We start from the raw sequence: 15,451 nt of genomic DNA, 5'->3' as shown, positions 1-15,451 counted from the left end.
ATTTCGCAGAGAGACATTCTGAAACTTTGGTCTGTACAGCAGGCGTGAGGTCAGGGGTTGAAAAGTAAATTTGTGTGTCGTCAGCATAGAGGTGATATTTGAACCCAAGAGATGTGATTAGGTCAGAGCCCTGGGGTAACCCCACAGAAATATTGATAGAGGAGGAGTTGTTAGCAGAAGAGACACTGAAAGTACGAGAGAAGAGGTAAGAGGAGATCCAGGAGAGAGCTTTGTTCCGAATACCAAAAGTAGGGATAATGTGAAATTTGAGACGGTGGTCCAGAGTATCAAATTCTGCAGAGAAATCGAGTATTATGAGCAAGAGTGTAATGACCTCTGTCTTTGGCAGCATGGAGGTCATTGGTTATTTTAGTGAGGGTTGTTTCAGTGATGTGAGCAGTGCGGAAGCCAGATTGCAGAGTGTCTAGGAGAGAATAGGTGGTGAGAAAATGGAGCAGGCGAGAGAATACAAGACGTTCAAGGAGCTTAGAGGCAAAAGGCAGGAGGGAGACAGGTCGATAGTTAGAAAGACAGGTAGAGTCAAGCTTGCTGTTTTTGAGTAATGGTATGACTGTTGTATGTTTGAATGAGGAGGGAAAGGTACCAGAGTTGTATTTATTTTCTTTATAAAATGTTTTACCAGGAAGTAATACATTGTATTGTATTGTATTGTATGTCTTTATTTATATAGCGCCATTAATGTACATAGCGCTTCACAGTAGTAATACATGTGGTAATCGAATAAATAACAGATAATATAAATAACAGATCATGGGAATAAGTGCTTTAGACATAAACATAACATTAAGGAAGAGGAGTCCCTGCCCCGAGGAGCTTAAAATCTAATTGGTAGGTAGGGAGAACGTACAGAGACAGTAGCAGGGAGTTCTGGTAAGTGCGTCTGCAGGGGGCCAAGCTTTATGTATCATGTGTTCAGAATGTTCACAGTGCTATTCGTATGCTTCTTTAAGCAAGTGTATCTTAAGATGGGTCTTAAAGGTGGATAGAGAGGGTGCTAGTCGGGTACTGAGGGGAAGGGCATTCCAGAGGTGTGGGGCAGTCAGTGAAAAAGGTTTAAGGCAGGAGAGGGCTTTAGATAAAAAGGGGGTAGAAAGAAGACATCCTTGAGCAGAACGCAAGAGTCGGGATGGTGCATAGCGAGAAATTAGGGCTGAGATGTAAGGAGGGGCAGAAGAGTGTAAAGCTTTAAAAGTGAGGAGAAGAATGGAGTGTGAGATGCGGGATTTGATTGGAAGCCAGGAGAGGGATTTCAGGAGGGGAGATGCTGAGACAGATCTAGGAAAGAGTAGAGTGATTCTGGCAGCAGCATTTAGGATAGATTGTAGGGGAGATAGGTGAGAGGCAGGAAGGCCGGACAGCAGGAGGTTACAATAATCAAGACGGGAGAGAATGAGGGCCTGAGTCAGAGTTTTAGCAGTCGAGCAACAGAGGAAAGGGCGTATCTTTGTTATATTGCGAAGGAAAAAGCGACAAGTTTTAGAAATGTTTTGAATGTGAGGGGCGAATGTGAGAGAGGAGTCGAGTGTGACCCCTAGGCAGCGTGCTTGGGCTACTGGGTGAATGATCGTAGTTCCAACAGTAATGTGGAAGGTGGTAGTAGGGCCAGGTTTGGGAGGAAATATGAGGAGCTCTGTTTTAGCCATGTTGAGTTTAAGGCGACGGAGGGCCATCCAGGATGATATAGCAGAGAGACATTCAGAAACTTTGGTCTGTATAGCAGGTGTAAGGTCGGGTGTTGAAAAGTATATTTGTGTGTCGTCAGCATAGAGGTGATATTTAAACCCAAAAGATGTTATTAGGTCACCTAGAGAGAGTGTACAGAGAAAAGAGAAGAGGTCCCAGGACAGAGCCCTGGGGTACCCCCACAGAGAGATCAATAGAGGAGGAGGAGGTGTTAGCAGAAGAGACACTGAAAGTACGATGGGAGAGGTAGGATGAGATCCAGGATAGAGCTTTGTTCCGAATACCAAGAGTATGGAGAATATGAAGGAGAAGACGGTGATCCACAGTATCAAATGCTGCAGAGAGGTCGAGTAATATGAGCAGAGTGTAATGACCTCTGTCTTTGGCAGCATGGAGGTCGTCAGTTATTTTAGTGAGGGCTGTTTCCGTGGAGTGAGCAGTGCGGAAGCCAGATTGTAGAGGGTCTAGGAGAGAATAGGTGTTGAGAAAATGGAGCAAGCGAGAGAATACAAGATGTTCAAGGAGTTTAGCGGCAAAAGGCAGGAGGGAGACAGGTCGATAGTTAGAAAGACAGGTAGGGTCAAGCTTGCTGTTTTTGAGTAATGGTATGACTGTTGCATGTTTGAAGGAGGATGGAAAGGTTCCAGAGCAGAGGGAGGAGTTAAAAATATGTGTGAGCGTAGGGATTATAGTAGGAGCAAGAGGTTTTAGGAGATGGGAGGGAATGGGGTCAAGAGGGCAAGTGGTAGAGGGAGAAGAGGCGATCAACAGCGACACATCCTCTGAGACAGTGGAAAAAGAGTCAAGGAAGGCAGGAGGAGAGTTAGGAAGAGGTGTAGGATGGGAAGAAGAAACAGAGGGGATGTTCTGATGTATGGATTCCACCTTTTCCTTAAAATAGTCAGCAAAGTCCTGAGCGGAGATGGAGGAAGGAGAGGCAGCTGAGGGTGGTTTGAGTAGAGTATCAAAGACAGAGAACAGTCGGCGTGGGTTAGACTTGTGCATGTTGATTAGTGCAGAAAAGTAGGCTTGTTTAGCTTGCGAGAGGGCAGAGTTGAAACAGGATAGCATAAATTTGTAGTGAAGGAAGTCTGCGAGAGTGTGAGACTTCCTCCAGAGGCGTTCAGAGGAACGAGTGGAGAAACGCAGCATGCGTGTGTGGGAATTTAGCCAGGGTCTAGGGTTAGAAGGGCGAGTGCGGCAGAGAGAAAGTGGGGCATGTAGATCAAGAGAGCAGGACAAGACAGAGTTGTAGTTCCTGACCAGGTTGTCGGGGTCTGTAGCAGAGCTGAGAGAGGAGAGGGAGGAGCGTAAAGTGGACTCAAAGTCAGATAAGTGAATAGAGCGCAGGTTTCTGCAGAACTGGGGGGTAGATGGAGGTGGAGAAGGGGAGAAGCGAGATAGAGAGAATGAGATGAGATGATGGTCAGAGAGAGGAAAAGGGGAAATGGAGAAATCGGAGAGAGAGAAGTTCTTAGTGAAAACCAGGTCTAAGTAGTGGCCATCCTTGTGTGTGCTGGCTGCAGTCCACTGTTGAAGGCCAAAAGAAGAGGTTAGAGAAAGAAAGTGGGAAGCCCAAGGGAGAGAGGGGTCATCAATGTGGCAATTTAAGTCCCCAAGGAGAAGAACAGGGGAGTCTGAGGAGAGGAAGAAAGAGAGCCAGGATTCAAAGTGAGAGAGAAAGGCAGAAGGAGTAGAGGTTGCAGTTGGCAGGCGAGGACGAGCGCATGTAGGAATAAGACAGGGACCAGGATTGGGAGAGATATCCCCAGAAGCAAGGAGGAGAAGCATGGATAGAAAAAGGATGTGTGAAGATGATTTGTAGGGGTGTTTTTTAGTGCAGGGGATATAGCTGTGTGGTGTCAGAGGACGCAGGTAAGAAAGGAGTTCATGTGAAAAGAGAAGTGGTGAAGGAAGGAGAGATGGAGATATATGAATAGAGTTAGAGACATACTGAGGCTGGTAAAAAGAAGTGCATAATTTGACAAGAAGTGAAGTCACAGCAAATATAAATGGTAAAGGCAGCATCACAGCCAGATGGGGCCAGATGGGGTGTCCACTTCTTCCTCACTTCTTTTGAACTCCCTTTTAAACTTCAGTTGTTCAGTAGTCCTGCCACTTATAATGGGCCACTTGGATATGGGCTGCAGGCAGACTAGCTGTTCTGACTGGGTTTATATAGGCCTAAAAAGTCACCTGACAGTGTGGTTCTGTCTGCTTAATTAGCACATCTGAGGCACATTCAAACAAATGGTTTTCTACACAGGGTGATCCCTGCCTAGGTGGCAACACTTAATTTGATTAGGGGTAGACAGAAAACAGCATTCAAATATGGTTTTTACCTAGCATTGGATCACTTGCATATACTATATAATACACACAGCAAAGGCTTCAATGAGGATTTAGAGATGGTTTTTACCTAGCATTGGATCACTTGCATATACTATATAATACACACAGCAAAGGCTTCAATGAAGATTTAGAGATGGTTTTTACCTAACATTGGATCACTTACATATACTATATAATACACACAGCAAAGGCTTCAATGAGGATTTAGAGATGGTTTTTACCTAGCATTGGATCACTTGCATATACTATATAATACACACAGCAAAGGCTTCAATGAGGATTTAGAGATGGTTTTTACCTAGCATTGGATCACTTGCATATACTATATAATACACACAGCAAAGGCTTCAATGAGGATTTAGAGATGGTTTTTACCTAGCATTGGATCACTTGCATATACTATATAATACACACAGCAAAGGCTTCAATGAGGATTTAGAGATAGTTTTTACCTGAGGAGAGAAGAAGGATAAGATCCATTAGGGTAAGAGTGCCTTCCTTTTAAACTTCAGTTGTTCAGTAGTCATGCCACTTATAATGGGCCACTTGGATATGGGCTGCAGAGTTACCTCTCTTTTTCAAGTATGTCCTGGGCATAGAAGAGTAGAGGGAGGTGTTAAAAATCTGTGTGAGCATAGGGGTTATAGTAGGAGCAAGAGGTTTTAGGAGATGGGAGAGAATGGGGTCAAGAGGGCAAGTGGTAGAGGGAGAAGAGGAGCTCAACAGTGACACATCCTCCTCTGTGAAAGCGGAAAAAGAGTCAAGGATGGCAGGAGGAGAGTTAGGAAGTGGCGTAGGGTGGGAGGAGGAAACAGAGTGGATGTTCTGACGTATGGATTCCACCTTTTCCTTGAAATAGTCAGCAAAGTTCTGAGATGAGATGGAGGAAGAAGAAGAGGCAGCCGAGGGTGGTTTGAGTAGGAAGTCAAAGACAGAGAAGAGTCGGCGTGGATTAGACTGGTGCGTGTTAGTTAATGAAAAAAAGTAGGTTTGTTTAGCCTGAGAGAGGGCAGAATTGAAACAGGATAGCAAACATTTGTACTGTAGTGAAGGAAGTCTGCGAGAGTGTGAGGAATGAGTGCAGGAACACAGTATGCGCGTGTGGGAATTTAGCCAGGGTCTGGTGTTAGAAGGGCGAGAACAGTAGAAAGAAAGTGGGGCATGTTGATCAAGAGATGGGGACAGGGCAGAGTTGTAGTTTCTGACCAGGTTGTCAGGGTCTGGAGCAGGGCTTAGAGAGGAGAGGGAGGAGCATAAAGTGGAATCAAAAGCTGGTAGGTTAATAGAGCGCAGGTCTCTGCAGAAACAGTAGATGGAGATGGAGAAGGGGTGAAGTGAGAGAGAGAAAATGAGATGAGGTGTTGGTCAGAAAGAGAAAAGGGGGAAATGGAAAAATCAGAGAGAGAAAAGTTTTTAGTGAAAACCAGATCAGGGTAGTGGCAATCCTTGTGGGTGCTGGCTGCAGTCCACTGTTGAAGGCCAAATGAAGAGGTTAGAGAGAGAAAGCGGGAAACCCAAGGGAGAGGGGGGTCATAAATGTGGCAGTTGAAGACCCCAAGGAGAAGAACAGGGAAGTCTGAGGAGAGAAAGAAAGAGAGCCAGGATTCAAAGTGAGAGAAAGGCAGAAGGGGGATGAGTAGAGATAGGTTGGCGATAGATGGCCGCCACCTGGACATGGAGAGGAGAGAAGATCTGGACAGTGTGAGCCTCAAAGGAGGGAAAAGTAAGAGAGGAGGAATAGGAAGGTACAGTAATGGCAGAGAGGAGAGAGGAGGAGCCCCACGCTTCACCCCTGCCATCAGGGCACAGAGAGTGGGACAAAGAAAGGCCAGCATAAGAGAGGGCAGCTTCCAGAGCAGAGTCAGACTGAGTGAGCCAGGTCTCAGTTATAGCAAATAGGAGCAGAGAGTGAGAGAAAATGATATCATGCACAGAGAGAAACTTGTTAGAGAGGGAGTGAGCTTTCCAAAGGGCACAGGAGAAAAGGAGAGAGGAGGGAGGATGACAGGGGATGGGTATGAGGTTAGAGGGGTTGGCACCAGGAGTAGAAGTTGTATTTGGAAGGCAAGGATGAGAGAATGTAGAAAGAAGACAGAGTCCATGATTGGGAGATATATTCCCAGAAGCAAGGAGGAGAAGCATGGAAAGAAGTAGAATGTGTGAGGAGGATTTGTAGGGGTGTGTTTTAGTGCAGGGTGTATTGCTGTGTAGTGTCAGAGGGCGCAGGTAAGAAAGGAGTTAATGTGAACTGAGGAGTGGCGAAGGAAGGAGAGATGGAGATATATGAATAGAGTTAGAGTTATAATGAGGCTGGTAGAAAGAAGTGCGTAATTTGAGAAGAAGTGAGGTCATAGCAAATAAAAACAGTAGTGGTGGCATGGCAGCAATAGTTTAGTGCTGAGAGGTGCAGTCTGGGATAGATAATATCCTCCTTTCCAGCGTAGTTCAAATGCACGAATAAAGACCAGTAAGTGTTGTGTTGTCCACCTGTTCACTCCTTTTGAGCTCCCTTTTAAGTGACTTTATAAAGCACATTCAAAAGAGCAAAATATGAGAGTGTGATGATTCTTGACATTGAATTCCATAGTGAGCCCGGGAAAAATCTAGGAAGTAGGAAAGTAAAAAGTTTATGAGATAGGATACTCGCAGGGAAGGAATAACATGTCAAGGGGTATTGAAAAGCACTGTTAGCTCTGATACGTATGAAGGGACCTTGTTATGGTGTACCTCTTAAATTTGAATCTGGAGGGTCGAGGAAAGTCATTGTAAGGAATTATTTGGTGGCTCAAAAGGGTAGAAGGCTGGTGTAAAGGAATAGCAGTGTGTGAAAGTAATATGTTTACAAATTGTAGATCATATGGAAAGGAAACAGGCAAAAGAAAGCAAGAAAAGCTAGGAGCAGATATCAATAGTCAAGATGGGACTGTACGAGGAAAGGGATGTTCAAAATGATTCCCTAAGCCTCAACTTTTCACCAAAGACCAGGGGTCCCCAACGCGGTGCACGCACCATGGAGCCAACCGAGGCTTTTGTGGGTGCCTGTGACTGACTAGCCAAACAGTTGATAATATGGCATAGATCAGGGGTCTCCAACACATCGATCACGATGTTTGCTGTAGTAATTAAGGGGTTAACCCTTAAGTAGAGAGAATCCTTGCAAAACTCATTACATGCTGCTTGAAGAAATGCCATAATTAACCTCACCCTCAATAAACGATACAAAGCAGACCTCAAGTGCTACAGACCAATCAGTTTACTCTACTCTAGTACTAGTAGACTCGTCCCCCGCTACCCATCCGGGCTGCCTAATCACCTTCCCAAGGGCAACTACTCCCACCCTCTACGATCTTACAGGCTTATAGGTGTAACACCCTTATCCCCCCCATCCCCTATGGGAGATCTGATGGTACTAAACGCTGCTGCCACAATCACTCTACTCTTTCCTAGATCTGTCTCAGCGTCTCCCCTGCTGAAATCCCTCTCCTGGCTTCCTATCAAATCCCGCATCTCACACTCAATTCTCCTCCTCACTTTTAAATCTTTACACTCTTCTGCCCCTCTAAACATCTCAGCCCTAATTTCTCGCTATGCAACATCCTGACTTGCGTTCCGCTCAAGGATGTCTTCTCTCTACCCCCTTTATATATAAAGCCCTCTCCCGCCTTAAACATTTCTCACTCTGCCCCACACCTCTGGAATGCCCTTCCCCTAAATACCCGACTGGGACCCTCTCTATCCACTTTTTTCCTCGTTGTTTTTTATTGATTTTCTAACATTGCTGGTAAAGATGACAGATTTCAACACATCTTTACAATTTTCCATGTTTAAATTATACTTAAAAGAAAAAAAATATATAAGTGTAGCCCTGCTTCCTATCACTAGCAAGCTGCTACTATGTGCAGTGTTACCTGCTGGCTCACAGGGCCTAAGTCTCTGCCACGGAGAGCCTGGGATGCGCGCAATATCTCTAACGGGTGCAGCGCCTCCACCTGCGACAGATCCCGCCAAAGGGGGAGTGAGTCTTCACAGGACGTATATGCAAGAATTACACTTACACAGTCAAGTTCTAAACCAATCTCGTTTACTGGCAGGTTAAACTCACGGTACATTACATGCCATGACATTCCGGTATACGGGTACACAGTATATAACACGCCACGGCGGACGTCACCATCTCCTGGCGCCACGGCGGACACACCACAACTTGCGCCTCGGCGGACGCCAACAATAATCCCCACACCCGCCACCGGGTGATCCCACCCCGTGTCCAATCCTTAGTGCTTAGTCCTCCCGCTCACAGCAGGCCCTATGTTGTGTATGGGTGACTGCGCAGTCACTATGTCTCGGGTGAATGAAAGATACAGTTGGTGCACTTGATGAAATACCTTCCGAGCACTCCGGTGCTCGGAACTGCCACGATCTTCAAAAAGGGTCTCTGTGCGTCGACACCGCTCTATCCCTCTCTCGCTAGGGTCCGGGGCGCTTCCACCCGGACTCTGGCAACTCCAAAGGGATCTGATCCCAGACCTCCCTCTCGATAGAATAGTCCCGGTCAAAACCAACAGTACTTATGGGGGCAGTAACCTGGCTAAGACGATCCCTAGCGCAGCTTGTCTCTAAGGTGACTCAGGGCTAGCTGGGCCTGGGGCACCCGGCCTGCCCCGGGGTGGTTCAACCTCCCCTCACAGTCTCTCCGTCTCCTCTCCAATCAGCTCTGACTGCACGTGCGCGCAACCACTGCCTATATCCCTGGCAACTCCTCAACTCATAGGCTAGACTCGCTCACCTGACCCTCCCCGCAGGGCTGCTGGGTCAAGGGACTGCTCTCTCTCCCGCCAAATGCACTGTCCTCCTTCGCTGGCTTTTCCAACTACTCTTTGCAAGCGCAACCTCCCGTTCTTTGGGGTGAATCAGGGGTCACGGCTACATAAGTAAAAAGGTATAAATCAGATGCTCAAACTTAACACAAAAATACACAATTCTTAAATTAAATAATTTACTCACAGAATGTACAAAACATAACTTTAGTCAGACACATATTACAGACGTTAGGTTCGGATATACTGTTCTCCTGTCTTGATACCTGTTTAACCTGAATCTTTTCTCCCTCTGTTAACCTTATTCACCTTTTTTGAGACCCACCTTAAAACCCACCTACTTAACAAAGCATACGACTAGCTCTGTGGCTGATACTATACACTTCATACATCGACCGTGGCCCCTTGCAGACAAACTTAGCAGAAAACCCTCCTACTATCTCTGTATGTTGTTCCTAAGTACCAATTAGATTGTGAGCTCTTCGGAGCAGGGACTCCTCTTCCTAAATGTTAATTTTTATGTCTCAAGCACTTATTCCCATGTCCTGATTTGTATTATTTGTTATTTATATGATTGTCACGTGTACTACTACTGTGAAGCGCTATGTACAGTACTGCCACTATATAAATAAAGACATACATACATACATACATACATACATACATACTTCTTAATGGAAACATTCTAGGCATCTTTTTAATCTTCCCTTCTCCTGCCTTTTCCACAATACCTTTAACATTATGATGCCAAAAAAGAGCAATTCAACTGCAGGTTCATTGTAAGCAGCGAAAAAACAAGCGAAAGATTCCTCCTTGAATGCACTCAGAAAGGCTAGTGAGAGTGATATGGTTGATACATTAAAAAACCTTTTAATCACATATGTGATTAAAAGGTTTTTTAATGTATCAACCATATCACTCTCACTAGCCTTTCTGAGTGCATTCAAGGAGGAATCTTTCGCTTGTTTTTTCACTATTATCCTTATCCTCTTTTGCACCAGTATTTGGCTTTACTCATCTACTTATTATTCACTACTTTTGCTGATGCGGGAGCTCCCCCTTACCTTTTCCCTTCCCCTTTTCCCCATTCCTGGATTTGTCATTATAAGCAGCCTTAGAAACTCCACCACACCGACCTCCCTATCCAAGCACAACTTGTGCTTTCCCTCCTCCCATCCTTTTGGATTGTAGGCTGATTCAATCAGAAACCTCCTCAACTATTGTAACAACTTAGTTTATGGTTGAATACTTTTTGTTGGTTATGTTGTTATTGTCACTCCTCTTGTGCTGTACAATATGTTTGTGCATTATAAATAAATAAAAAATGTGTCTACAAAGGCGATATATTTTCTCCCTATTTTGTTCACTGTTACAGCATGTCAGCTTGTGATGTGGTTATTGGATACGACAGGCCCTGACTAACAGCCTGTGTTACATGGATACCAAGACTTTTACATCTGATGCAGATGGAAGAAAAAAATGTGTTTTATTATTTTGCCGTACGATATGATAAAGGGTTGAATATTACACCAATGCTAATGCTACATAAGAATTAACTATTACATTTTATGCACATATTACAGAAGGATGTATTACATTTGACACCTTGTCATTTTGTCTTCTGTTTTTATAAAAACCTAAAATGTCAAAAGCAAAAAATAACTTTTTGCAAAGACGTAAATTCAAAAAGTCTCACCCACAAAAATGGTGCTCATAGTAGATACCCAGATGGAAAACCATATGAAGTATTTATAGAGCTGTAACGGAGAGGTTCTCTTTACAGGTAGTCCTCGTTACCCAACGTTTCACTTTACAACGAATTGGCATATCCAACGCTTTACAATGCAACCCTAAGGGCCGTTTTCCGACACCTGAATGCGTTATCCAACGCTCACCGCCCCTGATTAACATGGGACTCACTTTACAACGGTTTCATTATCCAACGCTACTTCCAGAACGGATTCCGTTGGATAACCGAGGACTGCCTGTATTCTAAACCTCCTCAGGTAAACGATTTCTGCAGAAAACCTGAGTCAAAATGTTATTGCATTTGTGCATCTAACCCCTTGTGCTTGTGCCAGCAGTGAATTTAATGCATTACAAGCCCCACTGACAGAAAATTGCTTAGAGATCAGCGTTGGCTAAATAAGAAATTGTTTTGGTTATTTTAATGTCTGTTGTCATCACAATGAAACTTTCTTCTTAAATGTGTCATTTTACAATAACATATTTGACCGATAATAGGGCGGTTTTGATAAAGCGCCAGCTACGGCGGGAAACGCGTCAGAGCTTTCCTGTTTTTGGTCCGTTTGCACAATGCTTTAATACATTTTGATTTGTTACCTTTTGATCCAGCCTCCAGTTCTGATTTATTTTTGCTGTGCTCCTTCAAATTTTTTGTTTGATGCTACTGTACCAATTTTCCGGCTGGATGCACGCCAGGACGATCAGATCTTCAGCAATTTGGGTCCGTGAGTACTTATAACTCTATTTGTTGACAGCCGAAGGTTGTAATGGACATTGTCTAGTGCCTGGATCTAGCGCTGCTGGCGAAAATAACCTTACAGGTCGTGCTGCTTGATTGCGGGGCTTCAGCTATTGGTTTGTTCCCTGCAGGCTCAATATTTAGTTCAGACTCTCACCGGTTTCAATGGCTTAAGAGTTAACCTAGTAAGTCCGATCAGTCCACTTTGTTCTATAAAGTTAAGTTGTTTCTCTCCCGCTTCCGACACAATTTGGATTTTTGTAGCACCATCTTGGAGATTTATTTCTCATAATTTACACGATTATAGGGCGAAGATACTTTGATTGCAACAGACGCGGAACTTTCCCCAATCTAGAGAAAAAGCATGATAATGCAGCGGATATAACACAATGGACCAGGTCCAGGTTGTACAAAAAGTAATTTCCCAAAGTAATGAATATGATCTACCACCCAGTTTGGGATTTGTAGAATATGAAGGAAAAAAAACAACTTGATTCTGTCTACACCTCCGCAGTTTTAAATGCAATAAGAATACAAAAGTACGATGGGACGATGAAATCCGAATATCAGCAACGTGGAGAAGAGAGGATTGCAAACGCTGTACCTGGACGATCATTGGGTAGGCCTTCATCCAGCAGCGGATTGACAAGGGCTGAAGATGATGATATATATATATATATGTATATATTATTATATTATTATATTATATTATATTTCAGTGTTTTTGCCTACATATGTATATGTACATATATATGTTTTATAGAAATAAGGCATATTTACAATATAATATTTATAGACTACTTTCATGCCAAAAGACAATTTCCATTCCTTTGACTTGAATGGGCCATAAGGTGCCTTCTATCCCGAGATGGTATCTTGTGAAACAGCACTGTTATTTAATACTGCCCTTAATGTTTCTCTAATGGCCAGATGGAAAAAAAATGTTTTTGGACAATCTTTAATCATTTTTGAGAAAAGAGTCCCCCATAGTTATCCCGCCTCTTCTCCCTGGGCACAGGAAGTAATAAGGCCATCATGAGCCCAACAGTTAATGGTGCGGGACAATAATGAATTGATAACATGGAGAATTACAGTGTCCCCAAAGCACAGGATACAATTAAATTTTTGCTTTAAAGGCTGATTTATTCTTGTTTGGGAAGCCAATTACATTGATAAACTCTTTGCAAATACTGTATATTTGATTGCTTGCTGAGTATGAATACATCTTCAAGATACAGTACAACAGTGAGAGAAATGGCAGAGGGAACTCTAGTCTGTGTGTGTGGTATTAGAGAAGAGCTATGTCCCTACTAACTCTGTATTTGTTCAGAGGGTAGCCGAAAGATTTGGCTTTGCAATATGCTTAGAGGGCAGGGTAGGCTGCACAGGTGGCATTCAAGCTTTACTAAACAGAACCATGTACATAATTACCTCTTTTCTTCTCTGCCAAGGGTAACATACACAGGGAGGATTCACGGCAACACTGCTCAATTGTAACAAGAACAAGACATCTGTCAGCACATCAGGAACTTGGCACGGATATTAATGTTTATTGACATTTCTTGAACTGAGAGACTTCGTTCTCTCACAAAGATGAAGCAGTGTGTCTGAGATTGCTGAGCCCTTCCGGGTCCTATGGAAGAGTTCTCCATCTTTTGAACTACCCTTATATCAGTGAGCTCCAGGTGTGATCAAAGTGTTCTAGCTTCAAAACTGGAGTAATAAAAGGGCAACAAATACAAGATTTATATCAAAATATATATACATTGAAAGTAATTATTTAAAGAAATATATATATATATATTAAATGTATTTTGTTTTTGCAGAAGTGTTGCAGTCAAGAGAGTCATATTCTGAGCCATCCATTAACTTACCCCTTGAACTGCTTAGCATGGCAGACCTCTCTGGCAACGTACGTGTTAAAGTGAAGCAGGAAACAGCCCTATCCAATGCATGTGAATCATTCGCATGTCTAGCTTGTAAATCTGCCGCGTTGTAAAACAAACGACAATAATAATGCTAGAAACTTTGACCTACAGTATGCCGCGCATGATACAGTAGCCAAGGGAACAACGTCTATATGAATCGTATACAACGTACATTCTCAAGTTTTTATTCTAACTCTATGATGAAGTCTGGCTTTCTGTGCCTCACACACATGACTTATTTAGATTAACAATCATTCCAGGTCTATTATTTATTTGTTCATGTAATAATGTTACAAAAAACAAAACACATTACTAAAACAGTTCATGATTTTTTGTGACGGTTCCCACAGTGACCCTCATTTTATTAATACTGCAATTGTGATAGAAGACAACCATTTACAACACTTTTTGCAGTTTTTTCTGCATTTTGTGATTTTTATTGCAAGGACCATCTGGCAGCAAAAGGGTTACATTATGTTTGACAGTTTTACAGTTTAATAGGTGCAAAAGACTAAGTGGCAGATTCAATAGTCGGAAGTGGCCCAAGACAGTTGGAGTTCTCAGCCCATGGTGGTCAGATTAGCCACTTTGGACAATATAGTATGAGCCCTCAACTCTAAATGGCATCAGACCAAATAGCAAGGTATGTACAACCTGTGCAATCAGGCTTTTGCAATTACTTAATGAAGTCAGGAATGAGGATGAAAAAGGAACAGTTAAGGTCATTTTGAGGACTTATTTTTACTTCTTGAGGCAACTTAAAGATATTGGTGCTTTTAAATGATTTAAAACAATTTCTGACTAAAGGAACATTCACCCCCAGCACCAAATGAACCAATAGCAAAGAATATTAGTTAAGTTTTAAGGAAAAAGCTCAGGTAACGTCTTTTTTAAAGACAGACATTATTTTAATTTTTAACCAGACACAAAACATGTTACGGCGAGTGTCAAAAACCCTCCACCCTTCAGTGTATAACAAACACAAACACCACTTGTGGGAACAAGTCGCAGCTCTGCAGACCTGTCGGAGACATGCAAATGTACTCACCTGTGGTATTTTAAAGAAATGTTTCAGTTATTTTATAAACATAGGTAAAATTTGAGAAGGGACTGACTTCATCGGGTACCTACCTTTTGTGGGATGTTACTGTGCTGAGCAGGGCCTCTTCTCCCTTTTCACGAGCTAAGGGCCCACCACTTTCTTCTCGTCTTCTAACTGTGAGTGAGCAGAGGAAACGCTTGACTAGACTTCCCTTCTTCACTGGGAAATTCTCTACTACTTTTAGTTTCCGAGACATATTGACATAAAATTGAATTTTTCAAGGACCCCTGAAAATGCTTTAGAAGTTTTTGGGAATTGCTGAATCATTCGTCCCTCAATTCGAAATAAACCTCTAAGTAGCTATAAATTTGTTATAAATGTAGCCCCCATTCTCCTGGCCAATGGGCCACACTCGGTGTAAGTGGTGGTACCAAGCAGCCACTCATACAAGTGTATCTCAGGGGTGATGTTTTCACTCCACCGCAGGTTCTGAGGGCCATGGACTTGTGAAAGCAGAAAAGACAAAAATATATGTTCTGCGGGGCGGGGACTTGTTAAATCAAAGAATATTGCATGTCAGGGATTATTTTAATTAATTGTATAGTCTTTTACAAGCATAATGTTTAACACAGTAACCTTTCCCTCTGTAACCCATCTGGTCTTTATCAAAGTGTGTTATCTTTAACATGGTAAGAGGGCAATACTCCTATGAACTGGTATCTGCTCCTGTGTACACCTTCAGGGTATTCACTTTCTGCCCCAAAACTCCCTGCCAGGGTGTTCTATATCTAAACATATACATATATTTATTATATATATATATATATATAGATTACACGCATGCTTATGAATATTTATATATAGACAGAGATGATGTATAAATGTTAATTATTTGATATAGATTATAGGCTCTATTTATAGAATTCTGAGTCAGTATAGATAGGGTGTCTGTGTGGAGCCCCAAGTGTTCACTTATAGAGGAGGGGAGAGACTGTATTAGCTGGACATCTGCAACTGGATTTTGGTCACTAGCTATAAGTGTAGTTTGTGGTGGCTTCTTCTACAGTAGAAGATGTATGTCCATACAGTATTTCATGATTTATGAGCTGCTTTACCCTCTTAT

The sequence above is a fragment of the Ascaphus truei genome, chromosome 3, assembly GCF_040206685.1.
Source record: "Ascaphus truei isolate aAscTru1 chromosome 3, aAscTru1.hap1, whole genome shotgun sequence".
NCBI classification, from domain to species: Eukaryota; Metazoa; Chordata; class Amphibia; order Anura; family Ascaphidae; genus Ascaphus; species Ascaphus truei.
Note: the sequence above shows the minus strand (reverse complement) of the source record.